Below are 20,403 nucleotides of genomic sequence, written 5' to 3' on the forward strand. Positions count from 1 at the left end.
CAATTAATTAGATAGATATAGTAAAGAATCCTAGATGCTGCCAAGGTTACAGATCTGGGAACCTATCAGGATGGTAGTGTCTTCAGCAGAATTAGGGAGGTTTGGAAAAGGGTAGGGTTTGTGTGAAATGATACTGAATCTGTTTTGGATATTCTGAGTTTGACTTATATGTAAGACATCCTGTTTGAAATGTCCAATAGGTAACTGATGATGCAGGATTGAAACTCAGAGGAGAGATTGGGGATGGATATATAGATTAGTGAGTGATAAATCGATAGCATAGCTGATAATTAAACTCATGGAACTGATGGAGTCACTGAGAGAAAGAGTAAGGTAACTAATATGGAACCTTAGGGATGTTAGATGGCAGAACACAGATGATAAATCAGTAATGTAGACTGAGAAGCAAGGGTTAGACAATCAGAACCCAGAGAAAATAGTGTCAGGAAATCCCAGAGAGAAACAAGTGGTCAACAGCGTCGCATATAGCAAACAGGTAGCTTTGGAGTGAGAACTTTCAAGTCTGAAGTCAGATTGCAAAAGGATGAGAAACAAATGGAAGGGAGAGGAAGTAGAGGAAGCAAGTGTAGACAACTTTCTCTAGGTATTTGGCTAAGGTAGGAAACATAAAAGATAATAATCTGAGCAGACAGTTAAAATCTAGTGAAAGTTTTTTAAGGATGGAGAAGAGACCCGGGCATGTTTAAAGGCAATAGATAAGGAACCATAATTGATAGGGAGAGAGGGGGGTTGAGGGGTGGAGGTAGAGAAAGAGGTAGAGTGAGGAAAAGGTGGGGGGAGGATGGAAACAGATTGTAATCTGCTGGAGAAGATGGGAGGGAATGGGATTATGGTCATATGCAGACAGGAAGGCCAGCAAGGAAAAGGGCCAATTTACCACCAGATACTAAGGAAAAGGGGGTGGAGGTGGGGGTGCCAAGATGAAGAGAAAAGGAGTTTATGTCAAATGGACTCTCAATGAGGACAAAGAGAAGGCTTAGGTTGGATATGACATAGGGAAAGACAGAATGACACGAAATCAGGACAAGAATGCCACAGTTTTTGAATAAGGAAATGGAATACTTATCACTAATGGTGAGATCCACCCCTGTGTGCCTGAGATAGAGTGAATAGAATAAATCATAGGATTTAATAAGACTGAGGAATCAGGTGGTTAGGAAGTTAGAGGATGTTGAACTCCCGTAGTATAAGGACATGGATTTGGGAAGATGATAGCCAAGTGATAAACTCCTTGAGAAAGAAAGAAGAATGATATAGGTAGGGGTCAGTATACAATAGATACGTTGATTTTAATGAGGTGGAAAATACTGATACTATGAGATTTAAAAGGAGGAGAGGTTGCTGAATAATTGTGATAAAGTGAAAATCTTTCAAGTGTTTTGAGGAACAAGGAAGATTCCACTCCACATGGGGACAGGATGAGTGCAGCCAATGGTGGAGAGGAGGGCCAAGGATGTCTGCTCTTTAATGTGTTCTATTTCCATCATGAATACAGGAAAAGGGAGAAAAACAGTAGACAGCAACCTGATAAGATAGGTACCTAAATATCACTCCAATTTTGCAGGAGAGGATACTGAGGTTCAAAGAGTTTAAGTAACCTGTTTATGATCATACAACCACAAATAGTACAACCTACCTAAAGCGAACATCTCCAAAATTAATCTGTTTTGGAAAAGTCCATTCTACAGTATGATTTAAAGGCATTACATTAATGAAGTAAAGGTTTCTATATGACAATAAAAAGTAGGCAATCTAAAAAGTCATCAAGGGAAAATAATATATTAACTCAGAACAACATTTTTAAAAGAAAATGGAAATGCATAGGTTCAAAGAATACAATGTAATCAAGAAAAAGAGATGGTGAACAAGAAATTGTCAGCATGCACCTGGCAATGGCAAAAGGTGATACTTTATCTAGGAGATTGGAACATTCTGACAACTAGGAACTGTCTGCGTAATATTAACTGAACACACACTCCTCACTACAGCCTTGGGGTAAGTACTGTAAGCATTATTATTATTATTATTATTTCCATCTTAACGGAAGTTTCTGAATAGGGCTGAGACGTTACAAAACTTGACTAGGTTTATCCAATAGCTAATAAACATCAGAACTGGGATTTCTGAACACGGGTCTCCCAATTCTAACTATCACTTTTTCCACTACACCACACTGCCTATAGGTATGTAATAAGTACTTATAGACTTGATTTTGGGGAAAATTGACTCTCTGTGCTCTGAAACTATAGTTTTACCAGTTCCCTGATTCCAGAAAGTGGACATTAGTCACAGAGAGTACAGTTCCTGAAATAGTCTGTCATTAAAATGAGCTGTCCACTCATGAGATTTTGGATAGTATGATTCTGTTTGCATAAGTCCTGATCATTCTTGGGTGAGCTGAATATCAAAGTTCCAGAACTAAATAACTTCATGATGAGATGATAAACTATAGTGTCCCCAACAAGATGTAGTCTGCTATGTTTTATCCTATTAGTAGAGGTGGAACTTAAGAACTGTTTTATTCTGGTCATGACCAAAGAATTCAGTCTTAGACAAGATACAAAAAGGCAATTTACATGCAGGCATAACTGCTTGTTATGACTTCTGCTTTATAGAATTTTAGGTGAAAGGAACTTTAAGGTGATCCAGTACAAACTTTTAACTAATTCATCAATTTCTTCTACCATCATCTCTAACAGCCATTCATTCTTCATTTGCATGGCACTTTGGAAAGGGTTCAAGTACCCAACGAGGCAATTCATACCAATTTTGTCATACATTTAGCAGCAGTACTTTGAAGTTTTGTGTTACTCAAATATTTGATAACTATGATTGATTTTTTAAAATGTTGAAAGTGGGGCAGCTAGGTGGCGCAGTGGATAGAGTACTGGCCCTGGAGTCAGGAGTACCTGAGTTCAAATCCAGCCTCAGACACTTAACACTTACTAGCTGTGTGACCCTAGGCAAGTCACTTAACCCCAATTGCTTCACTAAAAAAAAAAAAATGTTGAAAGTGTTAGGCCTTAGGGCTAATCCCTATAGTCTGACAGTAGAGACCTCCCCAACCCCAAAGCTGACATCAACTAATCAATATTTTCTGGATCTGATAGTTCAATTAATTTCACATCTCACTATAGTAGCATCTAAGGCCACATTTCTAGACCATGACAACAAGGACATTATATAATCATATTATTTGCTGTAATTTAGATATTATACAGTTTGGTCTAAAATATAAAATCTTAGGGCTGGGGCAGCTAGATGGTGCAGTGGATAAAGCACTGGCCCTGGATTCAGAAGGACCTGAGTTCAAATACAGCCTCAGACACTTGACACATACTAGCTGTGTGATCTTGGGCAAATCACTTAGCCCTCAGTGCCCCACCAAAAATAAATAAAATAAAATCTTAGGGCCAAACTCTCCAGGTTAGTAATCCTCTTGTGTTAATGGGTAAGATATCTGGTTTATGGCCTTCATTTTCCATTCTAATCCCTGCCTTCATACTTGGACAATACTAGATTTTATATAGTGCTTTAAGGTTTGCAGAGTACTTTACAAGCATCTCATTTTATACACACAACAATGGGGAAAGGAAAAATACTATTACTATCCCTACTTTAAAAATGAAAAAACTGAGGCAGATGGGTTAAGTGACATGCCATGTGTGACAAAGCTAGTGCCTGAGGCTGGACTTGACCTTGGGTCTTATTCTTTCCAAAGTACCATCTATGTTTTAATGTCACCTCAAATACACCCTCTTCCCTCCTTGTTCCTCTAGCTCAACTTCTGTGAGCTGAATCTTCTTTTTACCTTATCTACTTCAAGATGACCTTATCTTGGATCTATCATAAAATGGCTCTACCTTCCTGATTTTAACTTCTAAAATGCTCTTCTTTGATTATAATATCCTATCCTTACTTCTCTCCCCACCTACTTTACTCTTAAATCTATCCTTTGACTTCCCATGGCCCCTCGTCTCTCAATTTGTGCCTATGCATCTAGTTCCTAATTCTTACTCTGTCAATTTCCTTCCTTCACAGCTTTGCCACAATAAGTCAGCCAGTTCAATTATGCATTGGTCACCTTGGAATCTCCTGTCCTTTGTCCTATGACAATGTTTATCGCAGCCAGTCTCTCATTCCCAACTGCCATCATCAAATTCTCTGCTCCTATGCACATAATGCTAACTGACACTGGCAGTGTCCTGAATGAACAAGCCTACTACAAATTTGTTATTGTGAGCCATGTGTCACAGAAGACAGGTACATAAGGTCTAATGTAGAAGACATCAACAATATAGCCCAATCTTCCAAGTATTTAAATGTCTATTATGTGCAAGGCACTAGGGACACAAAGACAAAAGAGATTCCATACCCTCAAGTAGCTTAGTTTTGTAGAAGTGTACATTTAGAAGAAAAATAATGAATATTCAATTAAAAGATTTTTTTAATTGGTAAAAATCTACCCTCTTCTCTTTTTCATGCCTCAACTAAGAAAGAAAAATAACACCTCTTTTACAAACACATATATTCAGGCAAAACAAAATTCTCAAATTGGCCAGGTCCCAAAAAATGTATCTCAATCAGCACTCTGAATTTACTATCTATTTATCTACCTCTCTATTAGGAAATGTTCAGCATGTTTCATCACAAGTTCTTTGGAAACATGGTTGAACACTGTAATGATCAGAGTTCCTCCTGTCTTGAAAAGTTGTCTTCTCTTGGTTCTGAAGTCTTCCCAGGTTTCTCTGACACCATCCCTTTCTTTCATCATTTAATCCATCCCCTTGATCATTTCTTACAGCACAATAGTTTATCATCCCATTCATAGGCCATGACTTAATGGGCCACTCCCCATTTGATGGGTACCCCCTTAGTTTCCAATTCTTTGCTACCACAAACTGAGGAGTTATAAATATTTTTGTATATAAAGGTCCTTTTTCTCCTTTGATTTCTTTGAGGTACAGAGTAAGTAGTGGTACTGTTGGGTCAAAGGGTATGTAAAACTTACTAAATTTTGGGACTGGGTTCCAAACTTAACCAATTTTTGTTGTTGTTCAGTCAGTAAGTCACCTCCAACTTTTCTAAGTCCATGGGCTATCAAGTTCCAGGCCCTTTTATCATCCATTATCTCATCTGTGTCCAAGCTCATGTTTGTTGCTCCCACGACACTATCTACTCAACTCAGCCACCCCTTTTTCTTTTGCCTTTAATCTTTCCTAACATCAGGGTCTTTTCCAAGAAGTCTGGACTTCTCATTATGTGGCCAAAGTATTTCAGCTTCAGCACTTGACCTCCCACTGAATAGCTTGAATTAGTTTCTTGTTTTGTTTTGGTTTTTTGGTGAGGCAGTTGGGGTTAAGTGACTTGCCTAGGGTCACACAGCTAGTAAGTGTTAAGTGTCTGAGGCTGGATTTGAACTCAGGTCCTCCTGACTCTAGGGCCGGTGATCTATCCACTGCAGCACCTAGCTGCCCCAAATTAGTTTCTTTTAAGTTTTGACTAATTTGATCTCACTGCCATCCAGAGAACTCTCAAGTCATCTTTAGCACCATAATTCGGAAGTGTTGATTTTGTGGCACACGGCTTTCCTTATAATCCAACTCTCATGGCCACAAATTACTACTGGAAAAATCATAGTTTTGACTACACAGACCTTTGTCAACAAGGTGATGTCTCTCTGCTTTTTGGTATGCTGTCCAAATCTGCCATAGCTTTCTTTCCAAGGAGCAAGCTAATTTTAATTTCATGGCTGCAGTCATCATCTGCAATGATCTTTGAGCTCGAGAATATAAAATCTGACACTGTTTCCATTTCTTCTCCATCTATTTCCCAGGAAGTGATGGGCGCCGTTGTCAAGATCTTAGTTTTTTTGATGTTAAGCTTCAAGCAAGATTTCACACTCTTCTCTTCCACCCTCATCTAGAGGTTTCTTAATTCTTTACTTTCTGCCAGCAGAGTGCCACATCTGAGATTGTTACTATTTCCCCCAACAACCTTGATTCTAGATTTTGATTTGTCCAGCTTGGCATTTAAGTTAAATAAATAAGGTGACAATATAGATCCTTGTTGTACTCCTTTTCTAATCCTAAACCAACCAGTTATTCCATTCTTGCTTCTAACTGTTGCTTCTTGGCCCACATACAGGTCCCTCAGAAGACAAGTAAGACAATCTCTTTGAGGACTTGCCATTTTGTTGTCATTCACACAGTCAAAGGCTTTAGTGCAGTTAATGAAGCATAAGTAGATGTTTTTCTGGAACTCCCGTGCCTTCTCCATAATCCAGAAAATGTTGACAATTTGGTCTCTAGTCCCTCTGCCTCTTTGAAAACCAGCCTGTTTTGGTACTACTCAGTGCATATACTGTTGAAACTTAGCTAGAAGGATCTTTAGTATAACCTTGCTGGCACGTGAAATGAGAGGAATGATTTCATAATCTGAATATTCTTTGGCACTGCTCTTTAGGACTGGGATGTAAATTCTGTCACCTAGTACTAGCCTTATTGTTAGCAATGCTTCCTAAGACCCAGTTTACAATTCTACTAACAGTAAACTAGTCATCCTATTTTTCCACAGCCTCTCTAGAATATCATTTATTTTTTGTCAATTCTGCCAATCTGAGAGAGGAAGAACCTCAAATTTGTTTTCATTTGCATTTCTCATAATTATTAGTAACTTAAGAACATTTTTATATAGCTATTGATAACATGGATTTTCTTTGCTGAAAACTCTTCATATTCCTTTACTATCAAATTGAAAACTGCATTTATTCTTATAAATTTGAGTCAGTTCCTATACAGCTTAGAAATGAGACTTTTATCAGAGAAACATGTTACAGAGACTTTACCCTATTTACCTGCTTCTTTTCTGATTTTAGCTGCACTGGTTTTATTCATGTAAAACCTTTTTTAATATAATGTAATCAAAATAGTTCATTTTCCCCTTCTGTGATTCTCTGTGGCTCTTGTTTGGTCTTTCCCTGTTCCCCTATCTAGGTATCTAACAGGTAATTTCTTCCTTTATTCTCATTTACGATGTCATCTCTTAGGACACAAGTCCTATACTCATTTGGAGTGTATCTTTGTATGGTGGTCTATCTTGGGTTATATTTGGTTTTTGACATACTGTTTTCCAGTTTTTCCAACAGTTTTTCTGAAATATTAAGTTCTTACCCTAGTAGCTGAGTTCTTCAGGTTTTTGAAACAGTATGTGCTCATTGGTTTCTGTATTTTATTTGTCTTATCTGTTCTGCTTTTGATCCCACTCCCCTCAACAGCTTGTTCTATTAATCTTTAATCTCTCCCTTCCTACTGGCTCCTTTTGTACCTACAAATATGCTGGCAAAATAAACTTCCTAAATTATAAGTATGACAATACGAAGGAAAGGAAAGTCTCTAGTGGCCCTGCTACTGCTTCTAGGATATGATACAAATTCTGCAGTCTGACACATAAATGCCTCCACAATCTATTTCTAATCTGTGTTTCCTCATCCAAGAAGGTATCCCTTGAAGTACTGTTTTCATGAGAGAAATATACTTTATATATGTCAGAGACGTAGTTTATTTTATGATAAATCCAAGCACTGAAGGTATTCTAGGAAGCAGCAAATGTTTCTACAATCTCTCTGTTTAGACATTTCTACCTTCCCCCTTCCACATACACATTCCTAGTATTCAAGAGGGATTAGGCTAGATACCTGCCAACAGTGAATTTAAGAGACACCTTGGGGAGTCAAAAACAGTTTCTCTTTTTTATTTCTCCAATCACATCTTGTGTCTGCACTACCTCAGTGTTAATTCTTTGGCATCGTACACTTACCTTGGGCCTAGTTTTAATACCCTCTTTCTATATTTGTCATTCAGAATTTTTTTTTCAAGAAAAAAACCCTTGACCAAGTTATAAACATAACAAATCATGATAGTAGCAAAAATAATTTTGTTTGTTTGTTTGGTTGGTTTTTTTGTGGGGTAATGGGGGTTAAGTGACTTGCCCAGGGTCACACAGCTAGTTAAGTGTCAAGTGTCTGAGGCCAGATTTGAACTCAGGTCCTCCTGAATCCAGGGCCAGTGCTTTATCCACTGTGCCACCTAGCCGCCCCCCAAAAATAATTTTGAAAAATTAGATTATATCAACAATGATCAAACCTTTAATAAAATATAACACCATTTCTGTTTTTGAAAACATTAAAATGAGAAGGAATATTTAAATAGACCTTTCATTTATATATGGTAGGGATGGGGGCAGCTAGGTGGTGCAGTAGAAAAAGCACTAGCCCCTGGATTCAGGAGGACCCGAGTTCAAATTCGGCCTCTGACACTTGACACTTACTAGCTGTGTGACCCTGGGCAAGTCACTTAACCCTCACTGTCCCCAAAATTTTATATGGTAGGCAATACCTACAATATAATGCAGAGAGACTAAAGACCTTTCCAGTAATGTTAGGGTAAAAGCAAGGATTTCTATTATAAAAAATATTACCAATCAAAATAGCAAAAGATTATTTTAGAGAACTAGAAAAAAGGTTAATAAAAATTTTCTGGAGTAACAAAAGGTCAAGAAACTCAAGGAAAATAATGAAAAAATTACACAGGGAGTCTTTTAGTACAGATCTCAAACTATAATACAATGAAGTAATCATCAAACTAATTGATACTGATTAAAAAAGAGGGGTTGATCAGTAAAACAGATGAGTTATACAATTTTAACAATGCAAATAAATACCAAGGCATAGTGTTCAATAAACATAAAGCAAGCCAATGTAATAAAGACAATCCTACCTAAATTAATTTATTTAGTGCCTTTCCAATCAAACTATCAAAAAAGTATTTTATGTATCTATAAAAAAATAACAAAATTAATCTGGAAGAACAAAAGTTCAAGGATATTAAGGAGGGGCAGCTAGGTGGCACAGTGGATAGAGCACTGGCCCTGGATTCAGGAGTACCTGAGTTTAAATCCAGCCTCAGACACTTAACACTTACTAGCTGTGTGACCCTGGGCAAGTTAGCAACTTAGCCCCAATTGCCTCACCCAAAAAAAAAAGTTCAAGGATATTAAGGGAATTAATAAAAAAATGCAAAATAATGTGGTCCCATACCAGATCTTAAACAGTATTATAAAGGAGTAATTATCAAAACAATTTGGTACTGGCTAAGAAACAGAGAGGTGGATCTGTAGAATAGGTCGAAATTACACTATAGTAGTAACTTTTTTTTAGACGATTATTTTACATAAACTTGATAAATTTTAGTTTTGTTAGAAAAGTTGCTCTTACAAAGAAATAATAGTTGACAAATGGTGTAAATAATTTTGTGAGAGGATTAATATGTTTATACATGAAAATATACATACAAAGCATAAATCAGTTGCTGTTTTGCTTCTCTCTCCCCCCCCATATTTTTGTATCGTGGTATTTCCTATGTAAATAAAGAAGTAAACAGCTGTATAGTTGTAGAATTATTTTTATCTCTGTTTTTATCATTCCTTCCTTAGCCACATTCTTTGTTTTGTTTTGGTTTGTGGGGCAATGAGGGTTAAGTGACTTGCCCAGGGTCATACAGCTAATAAGTGCCAAGTGTCTGAGGCTGGATTTGAACTCAGGTACTCCTGAATCCAGGGCTGGTACTTTATCCACTGTGCCACCTAGCTGCCCCCTCTAGAATTATTTTTGAGAGAATGAAATGTTTTATATTATTATGACAAAATTTTTTTGAAAAATAAAGTGCCTAAAAGATTTTTTAAAAAAGAAATTACACTATAGTAAATGATTATAGTAATGTAGTATGTGATAAAACCAAAGATCCAAGCTTTTGGAACAAAAATTCATTATTTGACAAAAACTGCTGGGAAAACTGGAAAACTATGACAGAAACTAGGTACAGACCAACGTCTTACACCATATACCAAAATAAGGTCAAATTGGGCTCATAAAGGGCAATAGCATAAGCAAATTAAGAAAGCATGGAATAACCTGAGTTCAAATCCAGCTTCAGACACTTAACACTTACTAGCTGTGTGACCCTGGGCAAGTCACTTAACCCCAATTGCCTCACCAAAAAAAAAAAAGAAAGAAAAAAAGCATGGAATAAGTTTATTTGTCAGTTTTCTGGACATGGGAAAAATTTAGGACCAATGAGAGCATTACAAAATGTAAAATAGATAATTATGATTATATAAAATTAAAAAGCTTTTGCACAAGCAAAACCACTATTATAAGGAAAGCAGGAAACCAAGAAAAAATATTTGAAACAAGAATCTCTGATGAACTGAGTCAAATTTATAAGAACATGTCATTCCGCAATTGAGAAATGGTCAAAGGAAGAAATCAAAGCTATCTATAGTCATATAAAAAAAAATGCTCTAAAACACTATTGATCAGAGAAATGCAAATTAAAACATCTCTTGAGTTATCACCTCAAACCTATCAGATTGGCTAATATGACAGAAAAGGAAGATGACAAATGTTAAGTTTTTCTATAACCACAAGTGGACAGGGCCTTAGGTTCCTCTCATATCCAGGGCTTAAATCAACATGATAGCTAAGAATCTTTATCCTATATAGCCCTTAAAAACAAGAGTAAGAGTCAAGGATATCAGAAGCCAATAGGGAGAGAGGACTATTAGCAATGCTTAGAAGATCATCCCCAAAGCTAAGTCCAACTAGAAACTGACCATTTGGATAGCAAAAAGGGATAAGGATTTGGTTTTTTTCTAAGTCATCACTCTTATTAAGTAATACCTTTCTTCAAAAGAACCCAAATATTTTCATTATGTCCCATTCATACTCACCAGATCCCTATGAGGTAGGAAATAGACAGATTTTTCTCTACCTTACAAAATGCGGGCAATGGCTGAGTTGAACTCTCAGCATTTGTTCTACTATAATACTATTAAAGGTCCTCATCTCACCTTAATATTAGTAGATGAAACTGAGTATTAAAACAACATAAGGGCTTTGCTTTTGTAACAATTGGAATGACGCCACCTGCTGGAGACTTACTGTAGGAAAGCTCCGCCATGAGGAGAAGGTCTCTGAGGGCAAGACCATGCGGCTTTCCTTTGGTGTCAGGAAGTAGGGGGAGGCTGGCACTCTGACTCGCTCTCTTTTGTGTGGACTCTGGCAGAGAGCGGACCTAGCTTTAATAGATGAATCTAGGCCTTTCTCTTTACCAAATTCTTATTCTCCTTAATAAATGCTTAAAAGTCTAACTCTTGCTAAAGCTTATAATTTATTGACGACCACTTATTAGATATTTTAGACAGTATAGCTAGAATTTTACCCCTTACAATTTAAATACTGGCTCAGAATGAATCAATGCCCTCAATCATCAAAGCTACTTTCTGTACCTTAGTGAGCTTTAAAAAAAGTTAAATAAATAGTCTTTTGTTTTTACATCACAATGGTGACTAGATATCCCACCCTACCTTTATTCTGGAAACTGAACCTTCTCTTGGAACAAAGGAAAACAGTTAAGCAAAAATAATTAATACAAATGACCCTTTCTGATAGTGCATATAATGATGATGATGATAGCATTTATATAGCTTTGCAAGGTTTTGTTTTTTAAACTCTTAGAACACTTTACATTACTTAATTTGATCCTCATAACCTGCCAGGTAGGTACTATAATTACCTCCATTTTACAGACAAGGAAACTGAGACTGACAGATCACTTAACCTCTGTCAGTCTCAGTTTCCTTGTCTGTAAAATGGAAGTAATTATAGTACGTATATATAGCCAGTGATTTAGACCCAAGTATTCCTGACTTCAACTTTACACTCTGCATACTGTTCCAATTAGCTTTCTAACATTCTGCTTTCACTGCCCATGGTTTCTTTGAAATGACAATGTTATCTGTTGTCTGGGACCATTATTAGCTTTTTAATTACTCAAGAGCAAAGCATGGCATAATGGAAAGTCTTCTGACTTTAGGAGTCAGAATACCTAGGTTCAAATTCTGACTATCACTTACTGAATCTGTGACCTTGGATAATTTACTTCACCTTTGTACTAAACATTTAGTAAGAGTCTACTGTGTGTGTGCCAGGCCTGGTGTGAGGTGCTGAGATACAATGATAAAAACAAAATAGTCCCTTCTCAGGGGAAACATCTACACTGTTATTCTGTACTTATTTTATGTATACTTATGTACAGAATTAAAAAAAAAGATTATTTGGGGAGAGAATAACAATAGGGAGATTCAGAAAGAAACTCATGTAGAATATTGTATCTGAGCTGAGCTTTGAAAGAAACCAAGGATTCTAAGCAGTGGAAGTGAGAAGAGAGGATCCATTCCAGGTATAAATTGACTAACCATAGCAAAGGAATGGAGATGTCAGGGGTAAGCAATTACGCTAGTTTGGCTGGATCATAAATGTATATAAAAGTGAGCAATATATAACAAGCTTAAACAAGTTGGAGCTAGGTTGTGAAAAGCTTTAAATATAAAATGTGTGTTTTTTGGTTTTTGGTTTTTTTAGTGAGGCAATTGGGGTTAAGTGACTTGCCCAGTGTCGAGGCCGGATTTGAACTCAGGTACTCCTGACTCCAGGGCCGGTGCTCTATCCACTGCACCACCTAGCTGCCCCCTAAATATAAAATGAATGTGTTTACTAGAGGTAATAGGGACCTATTACTTTATTGAGGAGTGATACAGTTAATTTGTACTTCAGAAATATCTTTAGCAGTTGTGTGGAAGATGGTTGGAGATGAGAAATTTGAGGCACGGAGACAAATTAGAGGCTATTGCAATATTCCAAATAAGAGGTGATTAGGGCCTGAAGTAGGGTGGTATCCCTGTCGATAGAGAGGAAATGAATGTGAGAGACATAGGGAAGTAGAATCAATAAGACTTGGTAGAGGATTAAATATGGAGGTTAAGGGAGAATGAGAATTACTGAGGCTGCTAACCTGGATGACCAGAAAGATAGAGATGCATTCAACGGAAATAAGAAGTCTGGAAAAACGATGGATTTTGGAAGGGAAAAGATTATTTGCTCCCTTTTGGAAACGATGAGCTTGAGGTATCTATAAGGACATCTAGTCTGACGTGTCCAATAAAGAACTGAATATATGGGACTGTAACAGAATACCAATAGAATTGTTTCTTTTAATGTCTTTTTCACTAATAATATTACAATGGTTCCACTTATTTCACTTTTTATCAGTTCATAAAAACACATTTTGGTATAAAAAGACAATAAATGCTGATGAATGTTTCTATGAATTTTTCATATTAATTAGTTCTTACAACGCAATGATATTCTATTACATTCATATACCACAGTACAACCAGCTACTCCCCAGTTGATAGGCATGACTTTGTTTCCATTTCTTTGCTGTAACACAAAATGCTGCTATAAATATTTTGATACATATTGGACTTTTTTCCCCTATTTTCACCTCCTTGGGGTATCAAAGTAGCAGAATCCCAGGATCAGATGAACAGTTTAATCACTTTTTTCCACAAACTGCAAATTACCTTACTTATAGAATGGTTGCATGAATTTATAGATGCAACACTGTATCCAGAGCCCCTCCAGAACTACTGCCATTTTGGGGGTAATTTTTGATAAATTATATCATGTGGGACAGCTGTTTTAATTTGCATTTCTTGTTATTTACTGATTTGGAATAATCATAGGGTTATAGATAGTTTGTGATTCTTCTTTTGAAAACTTGGTATTATTTGACCACTTCTCTGGGGGAATGAGTATCTTCTATATTTGCATCAATTTCCTTTAAACCCTGGATATCAAATGGATAGACTTTATCAGTGATTTTTTTTTTATCAATAAAGATTTTTTTTGCCTTTCCAAAAATTTTTCTGCTTATTTTCACTTTGTTGATTTTATTTTTATGTAATTTAGGTTTTTCTTTCTTTTCTTTTTTTTATTACTCCTATCCCTTATTTGGTTAAAACTCTCCTCTAACCCATGCTATTAAAAGTACCTCTTTCTCTAAAGTTTTTGTTTTTTAAAAAAAATGTCATCTTTTACATTTTAAGTAGAATATCTATTTGGAAGTTATTGAAGTATACAGTGTAAGACTGACTATCTATACCTAATTTCTGCCAAGATGCTTCTCAGCAGTTCTTATTAAATATGAACAACTTTTGTTTATCTTCTATTTGGGATTTTATCAAATGATACTATACTCCTGGGTTTTTTGTTTGTTTGACTTGATTTTGGGTTTATCTAGCTATTTTTCTATTTTAAACTAGTACAAAATCAATTGCATGACTGTTGCTTCATAATATTACTTGAAATCCAATATTACTATGCACAGTGTCCTTTCTTAAAAGGTGACGCAGTAGATAGCACCAGCCCTGGATTCAGGAGGACCTGAGTTTAAATCCGGCCTCAGACACTTGAAACTTACTAGCTATGTGACCCTGGCCAAGTCACTTAACCCTCATTGCCCTGCCCCCCCCCACATTCGTTTAAAATTGGAACACTAATGCATTGTTGGTGAAGTTGTGAACTTATCTAACCATTCTGGAGAGCAATTTGGAACTATGTCCAAAGGGTTATGGGACTATGCATACCCTTTGACCCAGTAGAGATCATAAAAAAGGGAAAGGGACCCACATCTACAAAAATAATTATACAGCTCTCTTTGTGGTGACAAAGAATTGGAAATCAAGGCGATGCCTATCAACTGGGGAATGGTTGAACAAATTGTGGTATGTGAATGGAATACTATTGTGCTATAAGAAATGAGAAGGCAGATTTCAGAAAAACCTGGAAAGACGTAAGTTGACTAATGCCGAGTGAAGTGAGCAGAGTCAGAACATTGTACACAGGTAACACCAACACTGTGCGATGGCCAGCTGTGATAGACTTAGCTCTTCTTAGCAATGATCCAAGACAATTCCAAAGGACTCATGATGGAAAATGCTCTCCACATCCAGAAAAAGAACTCTGAAATCGGTGTTTTTTTTTTAAAAAGAACTCTGAAATCTGAATGCAGATTGAACCATATTGTTTCTACTTTTTTTTTTTGGAGGTTTTTCCCTTTTGTTCTGATTCTTCTTTCACAACATGACTAATGCAAAAATATGTTTAATGTGATTGTACATACATAACCTATATCAGATTTTCTGTCTTGGGGAGGGATGAGCAGAGGGAGAAAAATTTGAAACTCAAAATCTTATAAAAATATTGAAAACTATCTTTACATACAAATGGAAAATAATAAAATACTTCTAAGATTAACAAAAATTCTTTTTAAAAAGGTAAGCAAGTTATTTCTGGTTCCTGCTGACCTAAGAGACAGGAAAAAGACAAGAGTATTCATTACGTGGTAAGCTGAATGGGGAAAAACCATTAAGAGAAAGAAACATAGAGGTGATATTAATTTTATTCCTGTAAACCCCTGTTTAACTGTTATTTCTCTTAAGACGAGCTACTCCATAAAAAACTGAAACAATTTTATAATCTCAAATTTTGTTTGGTCTAGTAAAGAAGTAACTAACTTATTGTAATCAAACATAAACATCAGAAGCCTTCCTCTAGGTTTTTTTTTCATTTTGCAGGTGTCAGTGCAACACCCAGGTAGTCCAATTGCTTTCACCCCACCCTCCTACCTTTTCCAACAATATTTCTTGAATGATTTAACTTCTTGGCTAAGTAGGCTGCCTACTTTTTGTTTGAATGATTTAACTTAATAAAGCCACTTCTTGATGGTAGACCATCTCTGGAAAGGAGCTCAAGCCTACATGACTGGGAACACCATATGCTTGTAAACAACTAACCCAATGGTCATCCCTACTATTATTTGCTACAGTTCTAGAAATGCTAACAATAGAAAGTAAACCCATAAATATAGGCAAAGAGGAAATAAATGAGCTTACAATTCACTAAAACCTTCAAAATCAATTCCACAGGAATTGATATTAAGTCCCACTTCTCCCATCTTGTAATTGAAAATTAGAAATGCCAGTAATCAGAATGAAGGAGGAAAAGCATTCCAGGCATGGAGGAAAGTCAAAGACAATGTCCAGAGCCAAGAGACAAAGGATTGCCTTGTTTGTAATCGAAGAGGGGCTAGGTTACAAAGGGCTTTGAATTCCAAACAGAGCATTTTGTATTTGATCCTGGGGGCAAAAGGAAGTCACCAAAGTTTACTGAGTAGGGAGGTGACATGATTAAACTTGCACTTTAGGAAAAGCACTTTAGTGGCTGAATGGAGGAAGAATTAGAGTGGGAAGACTTGAGGTAGGCTTACCCACTAGCAGGCCATTGCAATAATCCAGATGTAAGGTGATGGGGGACTGAATTAGAACAGTTGTAGTGACAAGAGGAGAGAAGGGGGGATAGATATCCAGGAGTTTTTGAAAAGGTAAAATCTGCAGGTCTTCGCAACAGTTTGGATACTGGGGGTGGGGTGGGTAGCTTCAAGATTGTGACGAATCTAGGATGACTCCTGGGTTGTGAGTCTGAAAGACTGGGAGGTTGGTGCTGTCTTCTCCAGTAATAAGGAAGGTAGAAGGGAAAGAGGATCTAGGAGTAAGATAATGATTTCTGTTTTGGATATACTGAGTTTAAGATGTCTACTGGACATCCAGTTTGAGATTTTTTTAAAGGCAGTTGGAGATGTGTGATTGGAGGTCAGCAGAGACTGAGGCCGGAAAGGTAGATTTAAGAATCTCGAGCATGTGAGTGAAGTGAGCAGAACCAAAAGAACATTGTACACAGTAACAGCAACATTGTGCTATGATCAGCTATGGACAGACTTAGCTCTCCTTGGCAATACAATGATCCAAGACAATTCCAAAAGACTTATGATGGAAAATGCTATCCACATCCAGAGAAAGAATTATGGAGTCTGAATGCAGATTAACTTTCACTTTGTTTTTCATGGTTATTCCCCTTTTCTGTTTTTTCTGTCATACCAGGACTAATGTGGAAATATGTTATAACAAGATTGCACATGTATAACCTATATCAAATTACCATCTTGGGGAAGAGGGAGAAAGAAAAATCTGGAACTCAAAATCTTATAAAAAAAGAATGTTGAAAACTATCTTTATATGTAATTGGAAAAAATAAAATACTATTTAACCCCCTGCCCCAAATCATCACAACAGAGATGGCAATTAAATCCATGGGAGCTGATGAGAAGAGAAGAGGATTCAGTATACAACCCTGAGGGACGGTTGTGCTTACAAGGCATGACCTGGAAGAAGACCAGCAAAGGAGACAGAATTGTGGTATAACAGTAGGAGGAAAAACAGTAGTGTTATGTTCCAAAAACCTAGAGAGAAGAGAGTACCAAGGAAGAGAGGGCTTCAGAGACATCAAGGAGAATGAGGGCTGAGAAAAGGTCATCTGGCAACTAAGAGATCATTAATAATTTCAGAAAGAGCACTTTAGGAGGAATAAGGTCAGAAGCCAGATTATAAATGGTTGAAGAAAGGAAAAAAACAACAACACGAGACCTGAAAAATGTATACACCAAAAGCCATTCCACAATTGTACATTCCTTCCTTTAAGGCAATTTTTTATCTACTCTTATGAGTATTTTTTATGTACCTATTTATGTACATGTTGTCTCCCCCATAAGAATGTAAGCTCCTATCTATTGCTATATGAAAAAATGCTCCAAATCACTATTGATTAGAGAAACTCTGAGGTACCACCTCACACCTATCAGACTGGCTATTATGACAAAAAAGGTAAATAATAAACGTTGGAGAAGCTGTGGAAAAATTGGAACACTAATGCATTGCTGGGGGAGCTGTGAACTAATCCAACAATCTGGAGAGCAATTTGGAACTATGCCCAAAGGGCTGTAAAACTGTGCATATCCAGTAATACCATTACTAAGTCTGTATCCCAAAGAGATCATAGAGGAGGGAAAAGGACCCACATGTACAAAAATATTTATAGTAGCTCTCTTTGTGGTGGCAAAGAATTAGAAATCGAGGGAATGCCCATCAATTGGGGAATGGCTAAACAACTTGTGGTATATGAATGTAATGGAATACTATTGTGCTGTAAGAAACTGAGAACTGGAATGGCACCCCCTGCTGGGAAAAGATATTGCAGGGAATCTCCGCCATGAGGAGAAAGCATGTGATTTAGAAGCTATGTGACTTTAGTGTTCAGAAGTTAACCAGCATCTGGAACTTACATCTATAGAACCACCTGTTAGTTCTGTCATTCAGGGTTACCAGCCAATTAGCTTGGAGGGGTGTGTGTGTGTGTGTGTGTGTGTGTGTGTGTGTGTGTGTACACGGCCCTGTTTCCTATTTCGCAGGAGGCTTCAGAAAGAAGCCTCTGAGGAGGAGTCGCTTTTGGGGGTTGGAGACTTCGGCTAGACAGGAGGGGAAGGAGATTAGGGAGAGAGCTGGCAGATCTAATTTTTTATCCAAGTGTTTTCTCTTTACTAACCCATATATATTTAATAAATACTTAAAAGTCTAAAATCATGCTAAAACTTCTAATTTAAGGTAACCACTCATTAGATTTTAATAGATTTTAGACATCATAGCTAGAACTTTAGCCCCTTACAGATGGCGACCACAAAGGGATTTCAAATGTATTCTCCACTATTTCTTGACTGTCTGCGATCAAAATTGGCAGTAAGTGGACAGTAACCTCTGGCACTTCCAGGGATGTGCCACCATCTGGAGAACAAGATATGGTTGTTCTAAGTTTACAAAGGAGGTTGCAGCCTAATAGGTTTGCTGGAGAGTTAGGCATAGGTAGGAATGGATGTTCTACTGTTTCAATGTCCTTGGCTGCACTGACCTCAATAGAGTAAATTTCTGATTTCTCCTTGCCCATGAGTGCAGATGGCGTGGGGAGGTTCCAAAGTGAGGTAGTGGAGTTCTGGGCAGAGGAAGCAGTGGAGAATTGAAGGAATTGAGCCACAAGGCAGAAAACTCAGGAGTCTGGCGAGCAATCACCAGAGCTCACAGGTTCCAGCCCGGGCGGTTACCAGGTTCTAGTGCTTAGCTGTGGGTTTCTCAAATTGCAGACATCCTGACAAAATGATGAGCAGGAGGAGTTTAGAGAAACCTGGAAGGACTTATATGAACAGATGCTGACTGAGAGGAGCAGAACCAGGAGAACATTGTACACAGAAACAGCAACATTGTGTGATGATCAATTGTGACAGACTTGGCTCTTCTCAGCAGTACAATGATCCAAAACAATTTCAAAGAACTCAGGATAGAACATGGTCTCTACATCCAGAAAAAAGAACTATGGATTCTGAATGCAGATTGAACCATACTGCTTCTACTTTTTGGCTGGTTTTTTTAACCTTTTTGAGGTTTTTTCCTTTTGTTCTGATTCTTCTTTCACAACATGACTAACACAGAAATATGTTTAAAGTGATTGTACATATATAACCTATATCAGATTGTTTTCTGTCTTCGGGAGGGGAGAGGGAAGAAAAATTTGGAACTAAAAATCCTTTGAAAACAAATGTTGAAAACTATCTTCACATGTAACTGAAAAATAATAAAATACTCATATGATTAAAAAAAGAAGAATGTAAGCTCCTTATGGGCAGAGGTTGTTTTTGCTTTTTCTTTAAATGCTGACTGGGTTGAATGATATATGAACTTTTTAAAAAAGTATCGAGAACTATAAATGAACTCATGGTCTAAGTCCCTAATAGGAAGAGAAATGCAAATTAAAATAACTGACATTTCACCTCACTCCATGTAAATTGGCAAAGATGACAAGAAATGGAAATGTCAACATTGGAAAAAGACACAGGAAAACACTATGGAATTGTTAATTGATTTGGATATCAATTTGGAATTCTGTAAACAGCAATTAAACTATTCTCATCCTTTGATCCACTGCTCCCACTACAGATATCCACACCCAGAAAGTCAGACAGAAAGATAGATTCACAATATACCAAAATATTCACAGCAGCATTTTTTATGGTCACCAAGAATTATAAACAAAGAAGGTCCATCAATTGGGAAAAGGTTGAAAAAAAAAATTATGATATACTAATTGAATGGCATGTTAATGTGCATTATGATAAATGCAGAATTCAGAGACACATGGGAAGATTTTCATTTATCAGAATAACATATGTAACAAATACAACAACTCAATGAAAAAAATTTCTAAAAATGAATGTCCTGGAGATCCTATAATGAAACATAACTTTCCACTAACGAAAGGGAGGCAGAAGACTACTAGGACAGAATATTAAGCACATTGTCACATGTGGTCACTATCACTGTCACATGTGGTCACTATCACTAGCAGATACCTATGTTTAATTGTTTTTCTTGGTCACAAGGTACAAGGTAGGAAAAACAGGAGGGTTAGAGGAAATTGAGATGACTAAAAAGCAAAAAGCATCAGTAAACTAAATTTTATTCAAGAGTTAAAAGAAAAAAGTA

At 36.9% G+C, this 20,403-nt stretch overlaps 1 protein-coding gene across 13 annotated transcripts in view; it reads right to left on the reverse strand.

Annotated features, from left to right (window-relative positions):
* MARK3 (microtubule affinity regulating kinase 3) overlaps positions 1-20,403 on the reverse strand; it is a 145,187-nt gene that overhangs the window by 103,654 nt on the left and 21,130 nt on the right. The gene's annotated exons all lie outside the window — the stretch shown is intronic.

This window comes from Dromiciops gliroides, chromosome 2 (assembly GCF_019393635.1).
Source record: "Dromiciops gliroides isolate mDroGli1 chromosome 2, mDroGli1.pri, whole genome shotgun sequence".
Classification (NCBI taxonomy): Eukaryota; Metazoa; Chordata; class Mammalia; order Microbiotheria; family Microbiotheriidae; genus Dromiciops; species Dromiciops gliroides.